Genomic DNA, 25,902 nt, shown 5'->3' with positions numbered 1-25,902 from the left:
AATTTCATTAGGTCCCATTTGTTTATTTTTGTTTTTACTCTCGTTACTCTAGAAGTTGGGTCAAAAAAGATCTTGCTGTGATTTATGTCAAAGAGTGTTCTGCTTGTGTGTTCCTCTAGGAGTTTTATAGTGTCCAGTCTTACATTTAGGTCTTTAATCCATTTCAAGTTTATTTTTGTGTATGGTGTTAGGGAGTGTTCTAATTTCATTCTTTTACAAGTAGCTGTCCAGTTTTCCCAGAACCACTTATTGAAGAGGCTATCTTTGCTCCACTGTATATTCTGGCCTCCTTTGTCATAGACTGGTTGACCATAGTTGTATGAGTTTATCTCTGGGCTTTCTATTCTGTTCCATTGATCTATATTTCTGGTTTTGTGCCAGTACCATACTGTCTCGATTACTGTAGTCTTGTAGTATAGCCTGAAGTCAGGGAGCCTGATTACTCCAGCTCCATTTTTATTTCTCAAGATTGTTTTTGCTATTCGAGGTCTTTTGTGTTTCCATACAAATTGTAAAATTTTTTGTTCTGGTTCTGTGGAAAATGCCATTAGTAATTTGATAGGGATTGCACTGAATCTGTAGATTGCTTTGGGTAGTATGGACACGTAACGGCAACTCTTGAATTCCCATCTTTTGGCTCTTTTTTTTTGTGGTACGCGGGCCTCTCACTGTTGTGGCCTCTCCCGTTGCGGAGCACAGGCTCCGGACACGCAGGCTCAGCGGCCATGGCTCATGGGCCCAGCCACTCCACGGCATGTGGGATCTTCCCGGACCGGGGCACGAACCCGTGTCCTCTGCCTCGGCAGGCGGACTGTCAACCACTGTGCCACCAGGGAAGCCTTTTTGGCTCGTTTTTAACCCTCTTAAGAAGTGCCTTTTTTCCTTATCCACACTAGATGAGATCCACCCCCCCTCCACCCCCACTCTCTGGCCCCACTTCCAGACATCACTATTAATAGTTAGTGACTTGTTATGAACTCATCTCCTATGCCATCTTGGTTTGTAAAAATATTCTTGGTAAAATCAAATAGAAACTTCTCAATACAAAAAATTTTATACAAATAATAGAATCCATGAGACATCAGGTTTTAATCCTTAGTCAACTTGGAGTCTTCCCCTGTATCTCCGAAGAAGTGTTGATCTCAATCTCACTTCACTCCAGTCGTCAACTAATACTGTTAAATACTGATTTCATAATGTCTAACCAAAAACTTTAAAGAAATTTTCTTGGCCTCCAGGATCAAGAAAACATCTTCAGACTTACTTCACTCTGTATGACAGACTGTAGGTCTATCCACCTCATTACAAATAGCTCAACTTCGTTTCTTTTTATGGCTGAGTAATATTGCATTGTATATATGTGCCACATTCTTCTTTATCCATTCAGAGAAAGACAAATACCATATGCTAACACATATATATGGAATTTAAGGGAAAAAAAATGTCATGAAGAACCTAGGGGTAAGACAGGAATAAAGACACAGACCTACTAGAGAATGGACTTGAGGATATGGGGAGTGGGAAGGGTAAGCTGTTGCAAAGCGAGAGAGAGGCATGGACATATATACACTACCAAATGTAAGGTAGATAGCTAGTGGGAAGCAGCCACATAGCACAGCGAGATCAGCTCGGTGCTTTGTGACCACCTGGAGGGGTGGGATAGGGAGGGTGGGAGGGAGGGAGACGCAAGAGGGAAGAGATATGGAAACATATGTATATGTATAACTGATTCATTTTGTTATGAAGCAGAAACTAACACACCATTGTAAAGCAATTATACTCCAATAAAGATGTAAAAAAAAAAAAAGAAAAAGAAAACATCTTCAGCCCAGAACTAGAACTTGTCTATAATACTACTATCTCTACCCATCAACTTCATTCCTTTACTTGTCCATAACCTGCCTTCTTAAGTTCCATATTTTCCATGATGCTTTACCTACCATCTGACATACACAGATCTTCCATCTTTTCCAAATTCCATTTGTATGTCCCGTAATCTTCACTCTGTCAGCATCCATAGTTAATTTCTAACATGTCCTTGACATTGTGGCCTCCACCAAAGTGAAAATTGGCTGGTAAGTTCATCCATGATTATCACAAACTGAAATCCTTAACACAAAGTGAATTTAAGTCAAATCAGAGCAGAGGATTCTTAAAAGAAAAAAAAAGAAAGAAAAAAAGAAAAAAGAAAGAAAAGCAGCCTGGAACAACTCACTTTCCTCTACCAACAAGTTCAACCTGTCTACCTCTTCTGAGTCAGAAGACTGCTTACAGGCTCAACAAGCAGGGAGAAAAGCCAGTCAGAACAGATGGAACTTCCACTCAGGGAAGTGGCTGAAGTATAGCAAAGGTAAACAGAAACTAAAAGAGCTCCTCATGGGGACTTAAGTTCAAATACAGCATAAAGTAGCGTTTTGGGGAGATAAAGAAAATTATCCTATAAATTACTCAGTGGCTGACTGAAATAGAAGTTAGTCATTTTTGAGACCCATACTAGTGGTTTGGAAGAGCATATGGAAGATGTATTTTAAAGCATAGCACAAAAATACAAAAAGATGGAAATTGGAAAGCAAAACAGACGAAGTATAAATCCTGGAAATCTGTGCTTTTTCTAATTTCTTATGGTGTACAATTTTTTATGTCTTTAAAAGTGAAAGCACATAAAGCCATAAAACTTTTTCTATCTTTCACTGTGTCCCATAGTTTTTTTGCATAAAGTATATTCCTTTGTTTTATAATTTTGAGTTAAAAATTGATACAAGGTCTATCAGGGGGTGTGCTTTTTTTAATAGAGATAGTTTTTATCACATTTAATTTTTCATTTTAATTTCATTAGTGTTTAAGTAAAAATGTATCCTGTAAAACACTGACATTTTTGGAATTTGTAGCTAGGTACACACTCAATTTTAATAAACATTCAAAGGTTATATTTGTGAAAATGTATATTATGTTTGAGGGTTGTAAGTTTCTTTCTATACATATATATATGTTTAATACAGTTTATGGAACATATTTTAAATTTTTAAATATAAAATTTCTTTATGTCATATATTTTTTATTTTCATTTATGTCCTTATTCATATTTGTTCAATTTGACTTCCATGGATTCAGCAATATATCAAAATATTAATACACTGTGACCAAGAAATTCTTACTTTAGGAAAGCAAGGTATTATATCAATATAATCTATATATCAACATAATCAGGAGTTTTATCCACATAATCTATTGTACCAACAAAATAAAGAAATATCGTATCAATAAATGCGGAAACTTCATTTAATAAAGTTCAACAACCATTCCTGATAAAAATCCCCAGTAAGATAAAATGTATTAGAATCAGGACATTTACTAAAAACCAAGAACATTTTCCCTAATGGTAAACCACTAAAATTTCAATTTTAATTTCAATTAAATTCAGCTATCACCATTATTATTTAGCACTGTTTCAAAAGTTCTAATAAATACAAGAAAATTAAATGACTAAGCATTTAATATAAGCATTAGAACAGAAGAGTTTTTAAAAGCCTCTTTTTATTGACATAACTGAATGACTAGAAAATGTAATCTATTCATGGAAAAATCTAATAGCATTAATATGAGAATTTGGTAGGGTGTGGAATACAGCACAAATTACAAAAAAAAAAAAAAAGCAATAGTTTTTCTCTGCTTCAGCTATAAATCACCTAAAGAAAGAATATGGTATTCAGGGAAAAAAATTCAAAATAGCAACAAAAAGTAAAAATACTTGGGAATAAGTTTAACAAGAAAAGCACAAATCCTATATGAAGAAAATTATAAAATTTTATGAACATGTGGAATAATATACCATGTTCATGGATGGGAAGACAACATATGATAAAGAATAAATTTCCCAAAATTAATAATCTCAATGTCATTCTAATTGGATTTTGAATGGAAATTTGTTATCATTTTATGTTGGTGTGTGGTTGGGGTGGCAGTGGGTATTTGGATAAAATGATCTTAAAGTTTACAGGAAGGATAAAACATCTGATGAGAGCTAATAAATTTAAATTATCTTAAAAAGCAAGAGTATAGATTAGTATTAATCAATTTCAGAAATAAAAGTTCAAGATTTTTTAAAATGTCAAAATTTAAGGCAGGCTCTAGAGAGGAATATTTTCTGTAAAGGAAATCATCAATCCTGATTTCCACTCCCTCCCTCTGCTCTCTCTGTGCCTGCCCCTCTTTCTGATTTCTCCAGTTTAAAGATACCACCATACAACCAAACATAATCCAAATGTAACCCAAATCCATGAACTTCTTTCAATCCTCAATACTGCCACGCCAGACTAAACCATTCTCATCTCCATCCTGGACTACTGAAAAAACCTTCCACATGTCTTGCAGTTTTCACCCTTGCCCCCTCCAATCCAGTCTCCTCAAAGCAAACAAAGTAGAATTTCAAAAACGTCTAGTGGTTTCCCAAGGTACTTAGATAAATATCTGAACTCTCCACTTCTCCAAAGTTCTACAAAGCTTGCTTCCAGCAGCATCACTAAACTACCCATTTTATATCACTCTCTCCTCTCACCCTCTATGCTCCAGCAATAATGGCCTTCTTTCAGTTCTATAAACACACCAAGCTTGTTTCGGCTGTAGAAACTTCTCACCTACTGGCCTCTGGGTTTGCCATGCCTTTGCCCTGATCAGTGCATGGCCAGTGCCTTAAGCGTTTCCTCCTCAAATAGATATCCCTTGACCACCTTTCAGAGCACCCTATTTTAAATATCTGCCTAGCCCTAAATATATGCCTAGCCCTGTTGGATCTTTCTTTTGTGTATTTATTTGTTCGGTCAATGTTTATTCCCACATGAGAATCTATGCTCCAAGAATAAGCAACTTGTCTACCTGATCTCTTCAGCACCAGGCACAGTGCCTGACAAACAGCAGGCACTTGATAAATCAAAGAACAATTTGTTAAATCAAAGAACAAATGCTTGACCAAAGTTTTATTTCTGAGAGTGTTTTCCTAAGAAAATGCTGAACCTCCAGAAATAGGTTTGCTTTGAAAGATCACTAAAGGAATGTGCCATATGTTTCATATACACAAGGCCTTTATTATGTCAAAAGGAGACATGTTATAGCCTAATTTCAGGAATATTTTAAAAATCTAAATGAAAACACAAAAGCCTTGCCTTATATCTGAAGTAACCATCATCAAATATAGATTGACTGCCTTCATCTCTCAAATGTCAAGAGACTGATTAGCAGCATCTAACATCTTGACTGTAGGAGACCTTGACATATATTCTGAGTGTGCTATAATGATTCATATAAATTAGCTGCCACATAGTTTAAGGGAGACATTAATTTCCCACCACCTACTTCTAAGATGAAGCACTAAGTCCTAAATTCACCTTCAATGAGGTGATCAGTCACCCACAAAGCCTGGTGTCAATGGAAAGGCCTCATTTGATACTGACATATGAACTAGCTTGGGGCAAATAGGAGAGAAGCAGCATGGAGAACTAGATGAATAATGGATCACACTCTGAGTAGTTACTCTAGAATGCTTACCTCCACCAACATGGTCACTTGGTAAGGTTCATTGTCTTCTTCCCGACTTGTAGGATTTCTGATTTAAACAGTATTTCTACAGCCCTAAAGATTTCCCTGAACATCCCTGTGACTGCCTGGCCTCAGTTCCCTATGTGGTTAAGATCATCCTTTAGGTTTATTTTTTCAATACAACATGCAAGTCTAATTGTTACTCCTGAACCAACTGACAACTGTTTGACAAAGCCATGGCAACTATTGGTAAAGCCATAAGGGAATGTTGGCCCTGTTATGGCCCAGATTGTGTCTCCCCAAAAATCCGTATGTTGAAGTCCTAATCCCCAATGTGATTGTATTTGGAGATAGACCCTTTAAAGAGGTAAAGTTAAATGAGGTCATAAAGGTGGGGCTCTAATCCAATAGGATTAATGTCCTTAAGAGAGAGAGACACCAGGGATGTGTATGCACAGAGCATCTGTCTGAAAGCCAGGAAGAGAGAATTTACCAGAAACCAATCATGCCAGCACCCTGATCTTGGATTTCCAGTCTCCAGAACTGTAAGAAAATAAATGTCTGATGTTTAAGCCACCCACTCTGTGATACATTTGTTATGACAGCTCTAGAAGACCAATACAGTCCTGCTGATGCACTCTGGTCCTGGGACGCCAACATTTACCCCATCACCTTCCCATATCTCTCTTCTCCTGGTCCCTTACCCTGCCTCATACCCAAAGCACATTGACTTTATCAGGACTGCCATTACTGGGGTGTATGAAGCTTCAGACAGGAAGGTACAAGTAGCTTAAATGGAGACCCTTTATCATACAGTCCTGGAAATGAAACCTAAAGGAAAGAATATATTCAGTCACTGCACAAAGCTGTTTCCTTCCAGGAATATCTGCTTTAGAGGAACGCTGCAGTTACTACATATATAACCTCAAATGACAGTTGTAGAATAGCTTTCCAGTGACTTTCCTAGACTAAAAACAAAATCTTTTCTAATTAGCTGCTAACAATATGCTATAAAACATCCAGATGCTTGGGGCCAGGCCCTGAACACATGCCTGCCTGGAATAAGACAGGTCTTCCAATGGGTCAGAGACGCCTGCAATATTAGTGCTCACGTCCTACTTAACTGATGAGAAACTTGTACACGTTTAGACATGAAGCAGAATGAGGGACTGTGTCCCAGCCCACTACTCCCTCTCTTCCGAGTACCTCAGACCACCTCATACACTAACTGATGTCCAGAAAGAGAGGCTGAAAGGCATCAGTAAAGCTATTAAAAACTAGTTCTTATGTTCTTCATGAATTCAATTTTGATTTCAAAAAGGTTAATCTTCAGCATTCATATTGGAAATGAGTAGAGAAAATAATATATACACAAGCTACTAGATCTAACTGAAAACTCTCTCAAAAAGCCAAACACACTCTCATATATTTGGGGTTCTTCTACCTGGTTGATTTTCTACCGATTATTTTATACTCTTATTTGAAAGCTGAAAGGAAGCCAATATCATAGAAAGATGAAAAGTCCAGTCATCCAGTTTTGAAAAAGAAAACTCAGCAGCTCAGACTCTCTAAGTGACAATCATTTGCTCCAACCTTCTATAAGCCTGTGGAATAAAGGACTACTCTCCAGATGCTCAGCAATTTGTATCTGGGTGCTCTCCAACTTGTAAAAATTTCACAAATTATTATTCACAAGTTTATTGAAGACTCATTTTCCAGTTAAGGTTATAAATTATTAAGCAATAGTGCATGACGATTTGTGTTTTACAAGCCATTAGTAGCAGTTTTATCTGCCTCATAGGTACAATGATGAAGGTCAAGTGACCCTAGGGATCTTCAAAACACATTAATAACCTGGCTTAATAAATGAACTTGTGGTCTTCCTGGCATTCATAGTAGCTGGAGCATTTTTAACAAAGAGATATTGATGGATTTTAAATTGTGTCCCGGACTATAGATTCTTTATTGTGAAATAAGAAATTGTTTAAAAAATGGAAAACAATATAATGTCGTGTTAAAAAAAAAACACTTATATGGAAGACAAGTGACTTGTATCCTACATTATTTCTGCCCTTCTCACTAGTTGTATGATCTGTGTCAAGTAACTTTACTTCGCTGGGTCTTACGCTCCTAAACCGTTCAATGAAAGGGCTAGAGCGGGTGAGCTCAGGCTTCACAACCTAGGAATCATCCACATGCTTCTCATGACTTGACTTCTTCCCTTTGCTGAAATGCTCCAGGTGAGGTCTTTGTAGTTTTCTTCCTCTGTGCTCTTTGTAGGGAAACTATAAATGACAGGATATACTATAAACCATAGGATGTACGGATAGAAAGGAGGTATTTACATGAATAAAGCTGATTTTGGTCAATTTCAGGAAATAGTTATTTTTTAAGATGTGCTGAGTCCTCTTTACAAATTGGTCTTTGAAATTCAGAAGTCAAAGGCTATGTTTAAAATGGTCCACTTTCATTCACTTGACCTTCTTGTCAATTCCCTTCTACACTCTTCTTCCTTTTCTTGTTCCACTCTTGGGAAAATGAAGACCATCCTTCTAGGTGACCACGTATGTGAGGGGAGCAACATGGAATCTTAAGTAAGTCCTCTCTGAACCACTTCTTAAAGAGCTCTCAGCAGCTTCAAAAGAATCAACAAGTGATTAGAAAGGATTTATTTGATCACCTTATATGTGTTCAGCCCTGTGAACAACAGGAAGGAGGATGTGAGAAACTATCACTGTTTTAGTATCATCAAAGTGCCTGCAATCTAATGTGAGAGATAGAAGTAACATGTGAAACCCAAGTAGAGGACAGTGTCTAGCACAATGCCTAGCAGTGGAAGTGTACAATGAATGCTTGTCAGGCTGTCCTGAGTGACACGCTTTTTAGGAGGAATGGTAACGCTGTGGTCTGTTCTGTACCAACCATGATGAGAATAGTTTCCTCAGTTTGGGGTACCACTTTTCAAAGTTTTCATTTAAACAAGAGAGGGGGCATCCAGAGGAAGAAGGTAGGGAGGGTGAAGATTCTGGAAATCGTGACCTACAAAGATTAGCTGAAGATAATCTATAAGAATACTGAATCACTATATTGTACACCTGAAACTGGTATAATATTGTACACCTGAAACTAGTATAATATTGTAAATCAAGTATACCTCAATAAAAATAAAAACAGATATCAGCAGTAAATAGGGGGGAAAAAAGATTAGCTGAAGAAACTAGAGCTGTTGAGCCTGAAAAAGGGTCTTGGAAATAGAACACTGATAACTGTATTCAAGTATTTGAAGGGCTGACTGATATGCTAAAACAGAAAACTAAGGTAGTATCAGGTAAGAATGGAGTGGTGGCAAGAAGATATAACTCCATATGTCAATATTGGCTCCTCACAATAGCCCAGTGAAATACAGTTGACCCTTGAACAGGGCAGGGGTTAATCCATGTATAATTTATAGTTGGCCCTCTGAGGTTCCTCTGAATCCATGGATTCAACCAATCATGGGCCATGCAGTATTGTAGTATTTACTGTTGAAAAATATCCACGTGTAAGTGGACTTGTTTAAGGGTCATCTGTATATTCATTTGCCAGAAGAAAAAATTTTGCTTTACCTGTTGGAAATGGATGTTACTATGTTAAACAAATTGTTCAAATTGTGAAACACAGATTACAAATCTATTTGTTCAAAAAAAATCTATTTGTTCTGTGACAGTGGGTAAATAACACTTATCATAAAGATAACAATTTAAAACAACAAAAACCTAAGTGCACCATTGCATAGATCACATTTTATCTGTCACCCTGACTACACACTCTTACCAATTTTAGTTACCCTAAGGCCCTGGAAGAAAAGTTATAGATGAGCCACCATTAAAGGAGAATTAAAGCAGAAAGGGGGACTGTTATCAGTTAAGGTTGTGCACCTCTTTTTTAGAGATTCTCTAAGTTCCAAATTTAACATTTTTATCACTATAGATGCTGTCTTGCTCTAGGTGATTATAAGGGAAGAGAGGAAGTCAGGAAAATGAAGTCAGAGAAATCTATATTTTCTGGGACTTTGTGGGTATAAAAGGACTTAGAACTAGAAGGGAGAAAATTTGCTTCACTTAAATCAAGTGAAACAAGATTTCAAAAGGCAGAGAAGTAAGAATAAACATCAAGCTGCCCATCACCCAATGGAGACAAGTCAACAAAGCTGATCTGACCAGCTGTCATAGGGCAGTTGTTAATGGGTCTGAGAGGTGAGGTGAGGCCACATTAGGAAAAAGACAGAAGCAGACAAATAAGGCAAAGTTTGAGTTCAAGAAAGAGTTAATATAAATATAAAACACCAAAGCCTCTGTTAACAAATGGGCAGTGAATTCACACAAGGGAAATACTAATAAGAATCAAACATATGGAAACACATTCAATCTTAAAACTTGCAATTAATAAATAAAACTGCAAGTAAAAACAATAATAAAACAATTAAATTAACCAAAATTTTACAAAAGAAGAAACCTATTCCAGGCAAATTTCAGGAGAAATAATAGTATTTATACATGGTTTATAGCATTGAATGAGCCTTTTGGAGGGAGACTTAGTAGTACGCTCACACACACTATATATATACATGCATACACATATACATACATACACGTATACATAAATTTATTACAACCTTTGGCCCATTAATTTTATGACTTGGAATTTCTCCAGAAGAAATAATTGAAAAGAAAAAATGTTATGTGTACTACAGCATTTATAACTGTTATATTAGCAAAAAACTGGAAATAGTCCAACCATTCTATTACTGGACATTTAATTATGGCACAGAATCAATGAAACATTATGTGATCATTATAAACAAAACAGAAAAACTATGGAATAACATGAAACTGTTTATGGAATATTAAGTAAAAATGTAGGACACAGAATTGTACACACACTAATTATGGCCATGTAAAAATATACCATGTGTGGATAGATTGGAACATGAATAGTGAGAAAGGAAAGACAATCCTATTAGGATGTTGGTTAAGTGTGATTTCTTTTCCTTGTTCTTTTTAATGTTGTTTTTAACATTTTAAATAATATTTTAATAAATTCGTTTTTGTTAAAGAACTGGGGAATGTTAAAGCTCTTTTACATAGGGAATATATATGATGAAAGCACGACTGATTTATGGAATATTAAGTAAAAATGTAGGACACAGAATTGTACACACACTAATTATGGCCATGTAAAAATATACCATGTGTGGATAGATTGGAACATGAATAGTGAGAAAGGAAAGACAATCCTATTAGGATGTTGGTTAAGTGTGATTTCTTTTCCTTGTTCTTTTTAATGTTGTTTTTAACATTTTAAATAATATTTTAATAAATTCCTTTTTGTTAAAGAACTGGGGAATGTTAAAGCTCTTTTACATAGGGAATATATATGATGAAAGCAGGATTGATTGAAGGAGTAAGAGCCTAAATCATATAATCCAAGTAAGAGACTGGTGACATACATACTCTAGAGTGACAAGAAGTTGGATGAGCGTACAGAGTGAAAATAGAAAATAAAGTATGGTCATGGAGATTTTTTTTAAAAAAAGCAACAACAGGGCTTCCCTGGTGGCGCAGTGGTTGAGAATCTGCCTGCCAATGCAGGGAACGCGGGTTCGAGCCCTGGTCTGGGAAGATCCCACATGCCGCAGAGCAACTGGGCCCGTGAGCCACAACTACTGAGCCTGCGCGTCTGGAGCCTGTGCTCCGCATCAAGAGAGGCCACGACAGTGAGAGGCCCGCGCAGCGCAATGAAGAGTGGCCCCCATTCGCCACAACTAGAGAAAGCCCTTGCACAGAAACGAAGACCCAACACAGCCAAAAATAAATAAAGAAAGGAAGAAGCTTTCATTTAAAAAATAAATCAATAAAAAAAATTTAAGAAGCAACAGCAGAGTTGTTTGTGTCTGGCAGAAAAATGAGTGAACACATCTTTTCTAGTCTTGAGGGCTAATGACTAGCCTAGATGCTACAAGTTTAACTGTTTATTCAACAAACATTTATTGAGCACCTACTATGTGCCAAACTCATAGTTCTAGGCACTGAGGCTTAAAGACAGATTCATGCTCTCATGGAGTTTACAATCCATTCCAGTGGAGGAAGAAAAACAATAAATAGTTTCATGATAGCTTAGAAAGAGAAAGACAGACAAAAATATTATACGGTGTTAATTGCTCTGAAAAGGATTAAAATAGAATAATTTGTCTGAGAGTGACCTGATAGTTACTTTAGATTGGGTGATCAGAGGAACACTTTCGCAGATGTATCATTTGACACAACATCTGAATGGCAAGAAGGGGCTAGCTAGGTAGTATCTGAGGAGGAGGGGATGTAAGCACAGGGATATTCCCTGGCAGAAAATCAAGTACACAGGTCTAGATTTAAGTATCGTAATTTTGAGGAAAAAGAAAGATTAAAAAAGACTAGAATAGCTGGAGCACAATGGTCCAGGAGGAAAGGTGCACATGTTGAGATAAGATATAAATCACATAGGATTAAGGGATTTGAACTTTAAGCTAAGTACAATGGGAAGCAGAAGACAGCTATAATTTGATGTACAGTTTTTTTAAAAAGATGACAAGTACCATGTGAAGTATAGATTGCAGGAGATAAGAATGGAAGCAGAGAATTCAGTTAGGAAGCTACAGCAGTAACCAAAGGGAGAAAAAAATGATATCCTGATCAAGGGTGAGGATGGTGGAAATAGAGATAAGTTAACCAGTCAGAATATGTACTGGAGATAGAGTCTATAGAACTTCTGATCTCTTGGATAGCAGGGCCACTGGAGGTGGATGTGTCCTGAAGAGTAAGGGAAGTGGGAAAAGAAGACTCAAAGATGTCTCTAATTGAATGGAAAGCTGCTACAAAGGAAATGCTGCCAGAATTGATGCTGTGAGCAAGCACTGGTAGCAACAAGTAAAGGACAGAACAGATTGGGGAGAAATTATGGTTCAGTGTACCTACCCAAGTTAGTCATTCCAGAGTGCTTTCTTACTGAGAAAAGGAAGAGCACAATGTTCCACCAGAAAGACTGCTGGGTCATGAGTTAATTACAGAGACCTTGAATTGTAACCAGCCTACAGCTTCTGGGGAAAGATATGGCCTGGTTTACATAATGTTTAAAGCAACAAGGTCTAGGAATCCACCAGCCTTTTACACATGACCTCATTGATCCCCACAAAAATGAATCAAGTTTCTGATACCCATATTGACAAGCCATAAAAAAATAATTCTTCTTGTGTTTGTTTTTGTTTTATTCCATGGGAAATGCTCAGACCAAAGGGAAAATAGTTAAGGACCACCATCACACTAGTTTTCTCTTATTTCCATTTTTAGAAGGACATTGAGATTTCACAGTGGCCTGAAATTCTCAGTAAATTTCATCATTTAGAGCTACTCCATACTTCATTTGGGAACCTTAGTTCCCTGCACTTAAACTTTTAATTGTTTATGGAGAACAAATAGCACTTGGATAAAGTACCTAGACTAAAATAATCTATCCCTCCTACCAAGTAAAAGGCACTCCACATAACATTTGGAAACTCATACTTGCCAACTTCTTGACTCCAACCCTAAAACTTGCTTTTGAAAAAATGTTCTAAAACATCAGGGGTAAAAAGACTCTTTTAGCAAAGTTGCTCTATAAATTGATTTTATATTTAGACACGCAATTTGATGATCAAGACAACACACAGAAGTACTTTTGAGATATTTTTTCAACTTTGAGATTTTAACCAGGCAGATGGATGGATCAAGAGACTGAAAAAAGAGCTTTCACCACATAGGTCATTGGTTCAAACCCAACCCAACTCAGTGGGAAAGCAATTACCATCTGCTGATCTTTATGAAAGGTACCGGTGGGCTAAATTCAATTTCTAACAAGGAAAATAAACAGCTACAATTGTTGGGAGCCTAGATGAGGGGCCATGGATTAATTTAGTTGTTTCATGTCAGGATTGATATACATCAGAAAGGCTACATTGCAGGACTGACTGAGAATTTTCATCAACGATACACAAGAGTACAAAAAAAAATCAAAGAAATTCACATGCATCTACTTATGTATACATGTACATCTACAAGTGTGTGTATATATACATACATATACATGTATATGTATGTAAATATGGATATTTCTTTTGAAATATCATAGATCTTAACATTTGTAAGCAAACAAAGATTCATGACATAGTTCTGTGGACCCTTACCACTCACAGAGAATACTTCCCTAGACATTCAAGAATCCCATATTCACAAATGCACCTCTTGCATGTAATTTCTCCCCTTAAAAGCACTATGATATAAATGAAAAAACTGAAGCTACTTCGTTAGGCCCTTCACAGAAATGTTTATATGTGCTCCTAGCTTTTCCCACATTCCATTTCCATTAAGAGTTATATGCTTCCTGCCCATATCCTCACACCACAAGTTAACTGCCTTTCCACTTTCACTTGTTTAATTCCCTCTTTGTTGAACAATTCTTATGCTGGCTGGAACACTGGCTGGAGTTGTTTTATGAAATGCTTTAGTCTTGTTAGCCTAGCAAAATTAATAAACCTCATGGACCTTCAGGGCCATAGTATGTAGCCAAGCCCAGAAAGTTAAATCAGTCAGGGTTCCCTGTAATGTACCATTTTGCTAAGTTGGTAACTTAACTCGGGCACATTATGTTGGGAGGAGTCTTTTAGTGAGTGAGTGAGTGAGACCAGCTGATTACTCAATCTTTTCCCTTCAGTGCAGATTTTTATTTTCTTTATTTGTCTTTAGTAGTATAAACTAAAATTTTGCTGCATGTTATGGGACAAAAATATTTATAGTACTATTGAAGATCTACAGGTTCTGGAGTCTTAGGAATCTATCCCTAACAAACATCAAGGATCTGCAGATTCAAGTACATCCTTCTCTCCTAACAACTGGCTGAAAGTTGGGTAAGAAGGAGACGGTCAGACCAATGCCTAAATGGAAGAATGAAGATGCTGTTACCAAGAAGAGAGGAATTTGTAGGAGGAAATGAAAATTTCAGTTTTAGACATCTTGATTTTAAGGTCTGTTGTGATAGCTAGGTAAAAGATATTCAATAGGAAGATGAATTTTTAGAAAAAGACTAAAAAACAAACTATAAATTTGGAAACCTTCAGCATAGAGGTAAAGGCTGAAGCTGAGGTGAAGTGTGTAGAAAATGGCTTTTCTGAAGTCAGTCAGTCCACATGAACCCAACTCTTCATGAACTTCTTGTGTGTTGAGGGTCAGAATTCACAGGCTCAGTCACAGTTCAAGATGTTAATTTTGGGGACTTCCCTGGTGGCACAGTGGATGAGACTTCATGCTCCCAATGCTGGGGGCCTGGGTTTGAACCTTGGTCAGGGAACTAGATCCCACATATGTGCCGCAACTAAGAGTTCACATGCCACAACTAAGGAACTGGTGAGCCACAACTAAGGAGTCTGGGAGCTGCAACTAAGGAACCGGCCTGCCACAACTAAGACCTGGTGCAACCAAATAAACAAATAAATATTTTTTAAAAAGATGTTAATTTTGCATTCACCATGTTTCTTTGTATTACACATTTTTTCCTAAGGACATTTGAACTTCATTTTCACACACTAAAGTGACCACTCAATTTAGTGTAAAAAAAAAAAAAAAAGACAAAGAAGCCTTCAGTTGACCATTTTAGCCATATGAAAACTAAGGGTGGAAGAGTGCGTCTGTGAAGGTGCCACAGTCAGTGTCTCCCATTCAATTAAGTGTCCATTCCTCCATTTAGCCACCACTGCATGGACCTTCATTTTGTTCCAAAGTTGAGCGGAATTTAACTGCCAAAATACACAAACCAGTTTCTGAAAGCAAAATGTTAATTCATCAAGTCATGTCCTGTTTCCTTTTCTTTATGGGAAGGTTTTTCATTACAAATTCAATTTCTTTAATAGATACAGGGCTATTTAGATTTTCTATCCTGTTTTCTTTTTATTAAGGGTGGTAGTACAACAATACCACCTTGAGGAAAAGCTTGTATTTTTATAATTTCTAACAGTAAAGGAGAAAAGAGCTCTCCTTACAAGAAATCTTTTGTTTAAATCTTCCCTTTCTGTTGAAAATTAAGCTACCATGAACATGAAGCCAAAAAATGTTGGTCTTTCCTTCTAATACAACACAGATGGATGATGTGCCACTCTGAGGCCATGCAGGGGACCAGCATTTCAGCACTGGAAAGGTAACATCAGAATTAAGTTGTTTTCAGTGAAATGAAACCAAATGAAAACTTTGTGTCCACCCCCCCAACCCAATTTTTTAGGTTCCTGCATAAAGACACAGCCAGCACAGAATTGCTACAGTATTACCTACCACAGCCTCTGCTATCCATAATCTGGAAAGATGCACTGGTTCACTGCCCAGAAAATTTCATCACTATACACCTTCAGTACTTTCATGAGACACTCTGTGTCTCACCCTCCAGAAAGTGCTCCATGAATGTTGATGAAACAAATTAACAAATTAAATACTACTATGCCTTTCCTTCTTGCTGATTCTCCCAAAAAGTTGTTAAGAAGCTTAGTTTCAAAGTTTTAGTTATTAATAAGAGCTCTTTGGTCTGTATCTAATTTCACATAAACCATGTCAGGTATGAATGATCCTTTACACCTGTTTAAGGGTTGGGAGCGTCAATTTTTGCTGCAAGAAATTGTAGTGAATCTGACCTCATGCTATGGATGTCACACAAAAAATTTAGAAAGAATTAATTTTGCCCTTGAAGTGTTTTGGTGTGAAGAAACGTCACTTATGGGGTTTCCTCAGGAATTTATCCTTTGGATAATTTATTTATAAATTCAACACCTTCTACTTTTATAGGTAAGCAGGTAATAAAACTTCCTTATATTTATCCTAAAGTTACCTCTCCCTTTTATTCAATTATTCCAGAATTTGTATAAATTCATTCATACTCAGGTTATCTAGACTCCGATTCTCTATTGTCATCAACTGTTATTGTAAAAGAGAGAGGACTTGAAGTCAAGACCTAGATTACTCACTATGGACTCTTGTTCAGTCACTTCAGGACTCTAAGCCTCAGTTTTCTTATCTGTCAAAGAGACCTAATATGACCTACATCTCAGAAGGACTATGTGGAAGGGCTGAAGTACCAATATCAAAGGACTCTGTAAACTATAAAACCCCTCACGAATGTAAAGTATTATGATACTGTCTCCATTGGTCAGCTAATCTATCCCCAGGCCTTGTTATTTGAAAGATGCCTTCTGCACTTTCCACAGCTCTTGTATGCCCTTCTTGGGTATCTCTCCCTGACACCACCCCCCTGCCACACACACGCACAGACACACACACGGCCATGAGCTCTTACAAGGTCACATCAATGTCTCTTAGTGCCCCAGGCTCTCAATAGATATTTGTTGTATAAATTGAAGACAGAAAGTAAAACATGTTAAGTATGGGAGAGTACTTTGAGAAACGTAATTTTTTTACATTTAAATGGGACTTTACACTTTACAAAGTATATATGTATAAAACTTTGGTTCTCAAAAAGTAAGCTGGGGGCTTCCCTGGTGGCGCAGTGGTTGAGAATCTGCCTGCTAATGCAGGGGACGCGGGTTCGAGCCCTGGTCTGGGAAGATCCCACATGCCGCGGAGCAACTGGGCTCGTGAGCCGCAACTACTGAGCCTGTGCGTCTGGAGCCTGTGCTCCGCAACAAGAGAGGCTGCGACAGTGAGAGGGCCGCGCGCCGCAATGAAGAGTGGCCCCCCGCTTGCCACAACTAGAGAAAGCCCTTGCACAGAAATGAAGACCCAACACAGTCAAAATAAATAAGTAAATTAATAAATTCCTACCCCCAACATCTAAAAAAAAAGTAAGCTGGGCAGATATTATTATCCTCATTTTGTTAAATGGAAAATAAAGTTCAAAACGATTAAGTGATTTGCCTAAGCCCCCAGTGAGTAACCTCCAATACTTCATGAACGTAAAGTGCTTTCATTTTCTGCACGTGAACAATATTTTCCTTTCTCAACTTTCCACCCCATTGTTTCCCAAAGCAAATTGAGGAAATGAGAGGAACCCTCCCTCACAATTCATGAAGTGCATTTACCCAGCATGATCTTCTACATGAACCCCCTCTTCATCACAGGTTTTCTTTCTGGAAGCCTGGAGTTTCTAGAATCTGTCTGGGAGAGAGGAAGGTGTGGGCTATTCCCCTGCCTTGGTAAAATGGTCCTTTTCACTTCTGGGTGCTGTTGATTCTAGGAAGAAAGGCTTCATCGCCTCTCACTAACTTCCTACATAGTTCTTAATAAGCTGAAGTCATATAGCAGAAGGAATCGAGCGTTTGAAGAAGTGACAATTTAAAGTGTCGGAATACACGGTTGCCACTTAAGAACCACAAGTCAGTCACAATCAGTAAGTGGAAGATTTTGTTTGCCAACCTAGCTATAGGAAGTAATCTTTGTCGTTTACCTGCAAAATAGAGCTTGGGAAATACAGTCATCCCTCGGTATCCTCAGGGAATGGGTTCCAGGACCCTTGAGGATACCAAAATCTGTTGATGCTCAAGTACCTTATATAAAATGGTGTAGTATATGCACATAACCTACACACATCCTCCAGTATATTTTAAATCATCTCTAAATTACTTACCATACTTAAAATGAAAATGCTGAGTTAATAGTTATAAATGCTATGTAAATAGTTGCTCATGTGTGGCAAATTCAAGTTTTGCTTTTGGGAACTTTCTGGAATTTTTTTTCATATTTTCAATCCATGGTTGGTTGGATTCATGGATGCAGAGCCCTTGGATGCAGAATCTGCAGATATGAATTGTACTGGTGGGGCTGTCTTTCAAGCCCCTTTATATAGGCAGAGGCATTTTAAAGATGATAAGGGGACAGAGAGAGAGAGAGAGAGAGAGAGAAGGATGGAAGGATGGAAGGGTGGAAGGAAGAAGGTAAAGATGGGGAGAAATATGTCTCAACAATGTGTGGCTTCATAAGCAAATGGAGTTTATGGCCTATAAGCTTAGAGATGGGACACTGAAGGACAGTCCCTCTGTGATTCTGGAAAGGAAGGCAGAGGCCACTGCCAGAAGAGATGAGGTCATTCAAATACAAGATGCAGTGATTTGGAGCAAAGGATGGAGATAATCCACAACAGAGTTGGTGGAAATTCTGAGCAAATTGAGGGCTTTGGGGAATGGCCATTGTGACCCAAATGACCAAAAGAGAGAACAAACCTATCTGCTTAATAGTAATTCTATTAGCTATTTTGTATTGAACACTCCTATGTGAAAACCATTTTAATAACAACAGCAAACTCTTTATTATGAGTCAGGTTTCTAAGTACTTTACATCGATCATCTCATTTACTCCTGGCAACAACCCTATGCATAGGGTAGGTACCATTGTCACCGTTTTACAGATGAGAAAGGGAGGCAGGAGAGGATTAGGTGATTTGGCCAAGGTTCAACAGCTTGCAAGTAACAGGGTCAGGACTGGAACCCAGGCAATTTCTCCAGAGCCCATGTTCCTACCCTCCACTATGTACTCTCACTCTCATTATCTCATTTAATCTGCACGATGCCAAGAAGGTACTGTGAGAAAGCTGCGACTGAGAGGTTAGTACCTGCTCAATGTCAGACATAAAAGGCAGGGCCAGGATTCAGACTAAGTCAATGGTAATCCACAGCCAATAAAGTTGCCCTCCAATACATAACCTGCCAAGGGAAGAAGTACCCTTTCCAGAGCTATAGATCCCATAAAGGAAATGGAATCGTTTCTACATTTTTACTTCTCAGAGCCAGGTTTGATGTGATGCTTTGGTTCAAAAAGGTGTCTACATTCCCAAGGTCCCACTCAGAAATTACACATTTTCCATGTCGAATGTCCATTAGGATTTCCAGGACTAATCAGGAATCAAAGGCAACCTAACAACCTTCCCCCAATTAAAAGGGCTAAGGAAGGGAAACCTAACATTCTTCTAAGCAGCTAGGCTAGGGAAAGATCTGTTCAAGAACAGATCCTGTTTTCCATAAAGGCAAACAGGGTTGGATTTATTTCAGCAGAGCGACATTCTCAGAAATCCCCTTTTTAACAAATTGCAAAACTACTGTTTCCCAAGCTCACTCTTGAATGTTTCCTATTTCATCTTTCTTTATATCTCAACTCAGAAGAATTTAGTTGGAGAATTACAGGAGTAAAATCTGAAAATGAATAAAGACCCACTTGGGAAAAAATGTTAACAATACAGGCTTATTTGCACCAGGACTTTACTTTCTCATCCAGAAGCCCTGACCCCTAATGGTCAGGGCCGGCTCAGACGAAACTGTAAATTAGGAAAACTCTTTCTATCCTTCTGTCGTAAACCCCCCTTCCCCAGCCCCACCCCAGTACACACACAGCCTCCTTCCAGTGCCCTCAGATATTGGGTTTCCTCATGCTCTGGAGCTCCTGAAAGCTCTATACAGACTGATAACTAAGATATCCCTATATACACACACATACACCAACCCACAAAGCAGCTGTAAGACAGATTAATGGGGAATATACTCGTGATTATATGAGGTCACACGGTACACTGCCTAGGTGATAGACACCTGATCACCTAGTCACCCACTTATACAAGTCCAGTCCTGCAGAAGCCATGGCTCACAGGAGGCCAATGACTGGCCCAGCCTCTAGCCACCTAGAGTGGTGGGTTCAACTTGCACATAGAAGCAGCAGCAAATCTACAGTCTAAATATACGGAGAAGCTGACAGTAACAGGCAATCCAGTCCCCCCTGTCCCATCCTATCAAAGACCTTTTATTCTTCCATGTCTACTCCCTCCCATGCCCTCATGTTTTCAAGCAGTTTTGTCCAAGGACATGATTCTCTGGACTTTGCAGATGAGTGATAAACAAGCTCTGCCCTTCATCTGTGATCGTGCCCCAAATACTGTCAGCAGTAAACTCTACTCTCCTGTCTTGGAAAAGAGCCCTGTATTACACTCTCCTACTGCCCGTCTCCCTATTCAGAGTGGCCCATTAGATCCCTTGTGTGTACGACCCTGTCAGTGGACAGTGAGGGAAGTCCTGGAGTGATTCATGTTTCCCGGACAACTCTGCATGGATTCATTCACATATAGTAAATCTCCCCGTCCCAAGAGTGCTAAGATGTCATCTTGGAAAGCTTAGAGTATCACAGACACGGGAAGCCAAGGGTAAGTTCATGAGAAGCAAATGCTTTATTTGATGTGGAAACTCCTCAAGCATTATTCCAGAGCACCAAATTCACTGAGTTTAAAGCTGAAACTGCTCTAATTAGCTCCATCTTGTACAAAACCACTGGCTACAAAGATATTTTTGACCTATTTAATTCAAGGGGCTCTGCCTTCACAGTGGAGGATGATTATTTTAATGCTTTGGGTTTTTATGGATATAAATTCAAAAAACTCATCATTCTGCAATCTCTATTTTGTGTTTAATCTCTACCAAACCATAGCCTTAAGAAACATCAGTAAATCTGAATTGAGTACCCTCTTGTTGCAAGTCTCTATGTTAGGGACCAGGAAGATGGGAAAGTGTTTACCTAATGTAAGGAATCAAGGAAAGGGTTCAGGCAAGTGCTGATAATTCTGATTCAGAACTAAAACTTCCAGACAATTGAAGGAAGAGTGGTGAACTGCTTAATGTTAAAAAAAATATTTTTTCAGATAAAAATGCCAGTTCTATATCTATGAAGCCAAAAGTAAAGTGTTAGTTATTCAATTGTTTTGGCTCAAGCAGATAATAAATCCAGGCTCCAGGAAACCATACAAGAATGGACCAAAATAAGTAGAAATAAGTGAAAAAGCTGAAAAAAGCAGCCCCACCCTATCCACACCCTACCTCTCGACACATACACACTCATCAGTCTATTTTTCCCCCCAGAAAACCTCTCTCTTTCTTCCCAATAGAAATATCTGTGTGATTTTTCTAAATAATTACTTCTAGAAGTCATTTTACATTGGCTTTGTCTACACACACTAGATGAGGAAGAAAAATAATTAAACCAGAAACCATCTGGCTAGGCAGTCACATAAGGTGGTATTCTATGCCTGCCTGCATTTCTGTACTGTAGCCCGTCTGTGTCAGAAAACCCCTGTCAGACGAGGGGAAGCCTCCCATCACTGCTGGAGTGGATCTCTACCAAAAACACACAGAGGGAGAATCCCTGGTGGTGCAGCGGTTGAGAGTCCGCCTGCCGATGCAGGGGACACGGGTTCGTGCCCCGGTCTGGGAAGATCCCACATGCCGCGGAGCGGCTGGGCCCGTGAGCCATGGCCACTGAGCCTGCACATCCAGAGCCTGTGCTCCACAACGGGAGAGGCCACAACAGTGAGAGGCCCATGTACCAAAACAAACAAACAAACAAAAAACACACAGAGGGCGGAGACCTTCAAGATGGCGGAGAAGTAAGACGTGGAGATCACCTTCTTCCTCACAAATACATCAGAAATACATCTACATGTGGAACAACTCCTACAGAACACCTGAGTGTTTCCACAAGAAACTCCCCACGTACCTGAGTAGGGCAAAATAAGAAGAAAAAACAGAGAGAAAAGAATAGGGATGGGACCTGCACCAGTGGGAGGGAGCTGTGAAGGAGGACAGGTTTCCACACACTAGGAAGCCCCTTCGCGGGCGGAGACTGCGGGGGGGGCGGAGGGGGGGAAGCTTCGAAGCCGTGGAGGAGAGCACAGCAACAGGCGTGCGGAGGGCAAAGCGGAGAGATTCCTGCACAGAGGATCGGTGCCGACCATCACTCACCAGCCTGAGAGGCTTGTCTGCTCACCCGCCGGGGGCGGGGGCTGGGACTGAGGCTCGGGTTTCGGAGGACGGATCCCAGGGAGAGGACTGGGGTTGGCGGCGTGAACACAGCCTGCAGGGGGCTAGTGCGCCACAGCTAGCCGGGAGGGAGTCCGGGAAGAAGTCTGGAGCTGCCAAAGAGGCAACAGACCACTGTTTCAGGGTGCGCCAGGAGAGGGGATTCAGAGCGCCACCTAAACAAGCTCCAGAGACGGGCGGGAGCCGCGGCTACCAGCGCGGACCCCAGAGACGGGCATGAGACGCTAAGGCTGCTGCTGCCGCCACCAAGAAGCCTGTGTGTGAGCACAGGTCACTGTCCACACCTCCCCTCCCAGGAGACTGTGCAGCCCGCCACTGCCAGGGTCCCGTGATCCAGGTACAACTTCCCTGGGAGAATGCACAGCGCCCCTCAGCGCCCCTCAGGCTGGTGCAACATCACGCTGGGCTCTGCCACCGCAGGCTTGCCCTGGACTCCGTACCTGTCCCGTCCCCTGGCCTGAGTGAGCCAGAGCCCCCGAATCAGCGGCTCCTTTAACTCCATCCTGTCTGGGTGGGGAACAGACGCCCTCAGGCGATCTACACGCAGAGGCGGGCCCAAATCCAAAGCTGAACCCCGGGAGCTGTGCGAACAAAGAAGAGAAAGGGAAATCTCTCCCAGCAGCCCCACGAGCAACGGATTAAATCTCCACAATCACCTTGATGTACCCTGCATCTCTGGAATACCTGAATAGACAACGAATCATCCCAAAATTGAGGAGGTAGACTTTGGGAGCAACTGTAGACTTGGGGTTTGCTTTCTCCAAATAATTTGTTTCTGGTTTTATGTTTATCTTACTTTAGTATTTAGAGTTTATTATCATTGGTAGATTCGTTTATTGATTGGGTTGCTCTCTTCCTTTTTTTTGTTATATATAGACATATATATATATTTTTTCCTTTTTCTCTGTTTGTGAGTGTGTATGTGTATGCTTCTTTGTGTGAGTCTGTCTGTATAGCTTTCTTTTACCACTTGTCCTAGGGTTCTGTCTGCCCTTCTTTTTTTTAGTATAGTTTTTAGTGCTTGTTATAATTGGTGGATTTGTTTTTTGGTTGGTTGCTCTCTTCTTTCTTTCTATTTTTTTAATACGTAAATTTTTAAAATTTTTTAATAATTTTTTTAATTTTAATAAAATTATTATTTTCTTTCTTTCTTTTTTTTTCCCCCCTTTTCTTCTGAGCCATGTGGCTGACAGAGTCTTGGTGCTCTGGCCAGGTGTCAGGCCTGTGCCCCCGAGGTGGGAGAGCTGAGCTCAAGACATTGGTCCACCAGAGACTTCCCAGCTCCATGTAATATCAAATGGTGAAAGCTCTCCCAGTTATCTCCATCTCGACGCTGAGACCCAGCTCCACTCAGTGACCAGCAGGCTACAGTGCTGGACACCCTATGCCAAACAACTAGCAAGACAGGAACACAACCCCACCCATTAGCAGAGAAGCTACCTAAAATCATAATAAGGTCACAGACACCACAAAACACAACACCAGATGCGGTCATGCCCACCAGAAAGGAAACAGCCAGCCTCATCCTCCAGAACACAGGCATCAGTCCCCTCCACCAGGAAGCCTACACAACCCACTGAACCAACCTTACCCACTGGGGGCAGACACCAAAAACAACGGAAACTACGAAGCTGCAGCCTGTGAAAAGGAGACCTAAACACATTAAGTTAAGCAAAATGAGAAGACACAGAAACACACAGCAGATGAAGGAGCAAGGCAAAAACCCACCAGACCAAACAAATGAAGAGGAAATAGGCAGTCTACCTGAAAAAGAATTCAGAGTAATGATTGTAAAGATGAACCAAAATATTGGAAATAGAATGGAGAAAAAACAAGAAATGTTTAACAAGGACCTAGAAAAACTAAAGAGCAAACAAACAATGAGGAACAACATAATAAATGAAATTAACACTTCTCTAGAAGGAATCAATAGCAGAATAAATGAGGCAGAAGAACAGATAAGTGACCTGGAAGATAAAATACTGGAAATAACTACCACAGAGCAGAATAAAGAAAAAAGAATGAAAAGAATTGAGGACAGTCTCAGAGACATCTGGAACAACATTAAACCACCAACATTTGAATTATAGGGGTCCCAGAAGAAGAAGAGAAAAAGAAAGGGACTGAGAAAATATGTGAAGAGATTATAGTTAAAAACTTCCTTAATATGGGAAAGGAAATAGTAAATCAAGTCCAGGAAGCACAGAGAGTCCCATACAGGATAAATCTAAGGCGAAACACACAAAGACACATATTAATCAAACTATCAAAAATTAAATACAAAGAAAAAATATTAAAAGCAGCAAGGGAAAAGCAACAAATAACATACAAGAGAACCCCCTTACAATTAACAGCTGATCTTTCAGCAGAAACTCTACAAGCCAGAAGGGAGTGGCAGGGCATACTTAAAGTGATGAAAGGGAAAAACGTACAACCAACAATACTCTACCCAGCAAGGACCTCATTCAGATTCAACAGAGAAATTAAAACCTTTAGAGATAAGCAAAAGCTAAGAGAATTCAGCACCACCAAAACCAGCTTTACAACAAATGCTAAAGGAACTTCTCTAGGCAAGAAACACAAGAGAAGGAAAAGACTTCCAATAACAAACCCAAAACAATTAGGAAAATGTTAACAGGAACATACATATCGATAACTACCTTAAATGTAAAGGGATTAACTGCTCTAACCAAAAGACATAGACTGGCTGAATGGATACAAAAACAAGACCCATAAATATGCTGTCTACAAGAGACCCACTTCAGACCTAGGAACACATATAGACTGAAAGTGAGGGGATGGAAAAAGATATTCCATGTAAATGGAATCAAAAGAAAGCTGGAGTAGCGATTCTCATATCAGACAAAATAGACATTAAAATAAAGACTGTTACTACAGACAAAGAAGGACACTACATAATGATCAAGGGACTGATCCAAGAAGAACATATAACAATGGTAAATATTTATGCACCCAACATAGAAGCACCTCAATACATAAGCCAAATGCTAACAGCCATAAAAGGGGAAATCAACAGTAACACAACCATAGTAGGGGACTTTAACACCCCATTTTCACCAATGGACAGATCATCCAAAATGAAAATAAATAAGGAAACACAAGCTTTAAATGATACATTAAACAAGATGGACTTAATTGATATTTATAGGACATTCATTCCAAAAACAACAGAATATACTTTCTTCTCAAGTGCTCATGGAACATTCCCCAGGATAGATCATATCTTGGGTCACAAATCAATCCTTGGTAAATTTAAGAAAGTTGAAATTGTATCAAGTATCTTTTCCAACCTCAACGCTATGAGACTAGATATCAATTACAGGAAAAAATCTGTAAAATATACGAATACATGGAGGCTAAACAATACATTACTAAACAACCAAGAGATCACTGAAGAAATCAAAAAGAAAATCCAGGGCTTCCCTGGTGGCGCAGTGGTTGAGAGTCCGCCTGCTGATGCA

At 39.2% G+C, this 25,902-nt stretch overlaps 1 protein-coding gene across 1 annotated transcript in view; it reads right to left on the bottom strand.

Annotated features, from left to right (window-relative positions):
• Positions 1-25,902, bottom strand: part of LOC111184682 (uncharacterized) — a 334,205-nt gene that overhangs the window by 122,620 nt on the left and 185,683 nt on the right. Inside the window, 1 exon segment of the mRNA XM_089909095.1 lies at positions 1-25,902. This exon segment is cut by the window's left edge and continues 122,620 nt beyond it; it is cut by the window's right edge and continues 33,140 nt beyond it. The gene's annotated coding sequence lies outside the window, so the exon portion shown is untranslated.

The sequence above is a fragment of the Delphinapterus leucas genome, chromosome 3, assembly GCF_059928025.1.
Source record: "Delphinapterus leucas isolate spDelLeu-1000000601 "Yukka" chromosome 3, BTC_Dleu_Yukka2, whole genome shotgun sequence".
NCBI classification, from domain to species: domain Eukaryota; kingdom Metazoa; phylum Chordata; class Mammalia; order Artiodactyla; family Monodontidae; genus Delphinapterus; species Delphinapterus leucas.
This window is presented reverse-complemented; position numbering and strand designations above follow the sequence as displayed.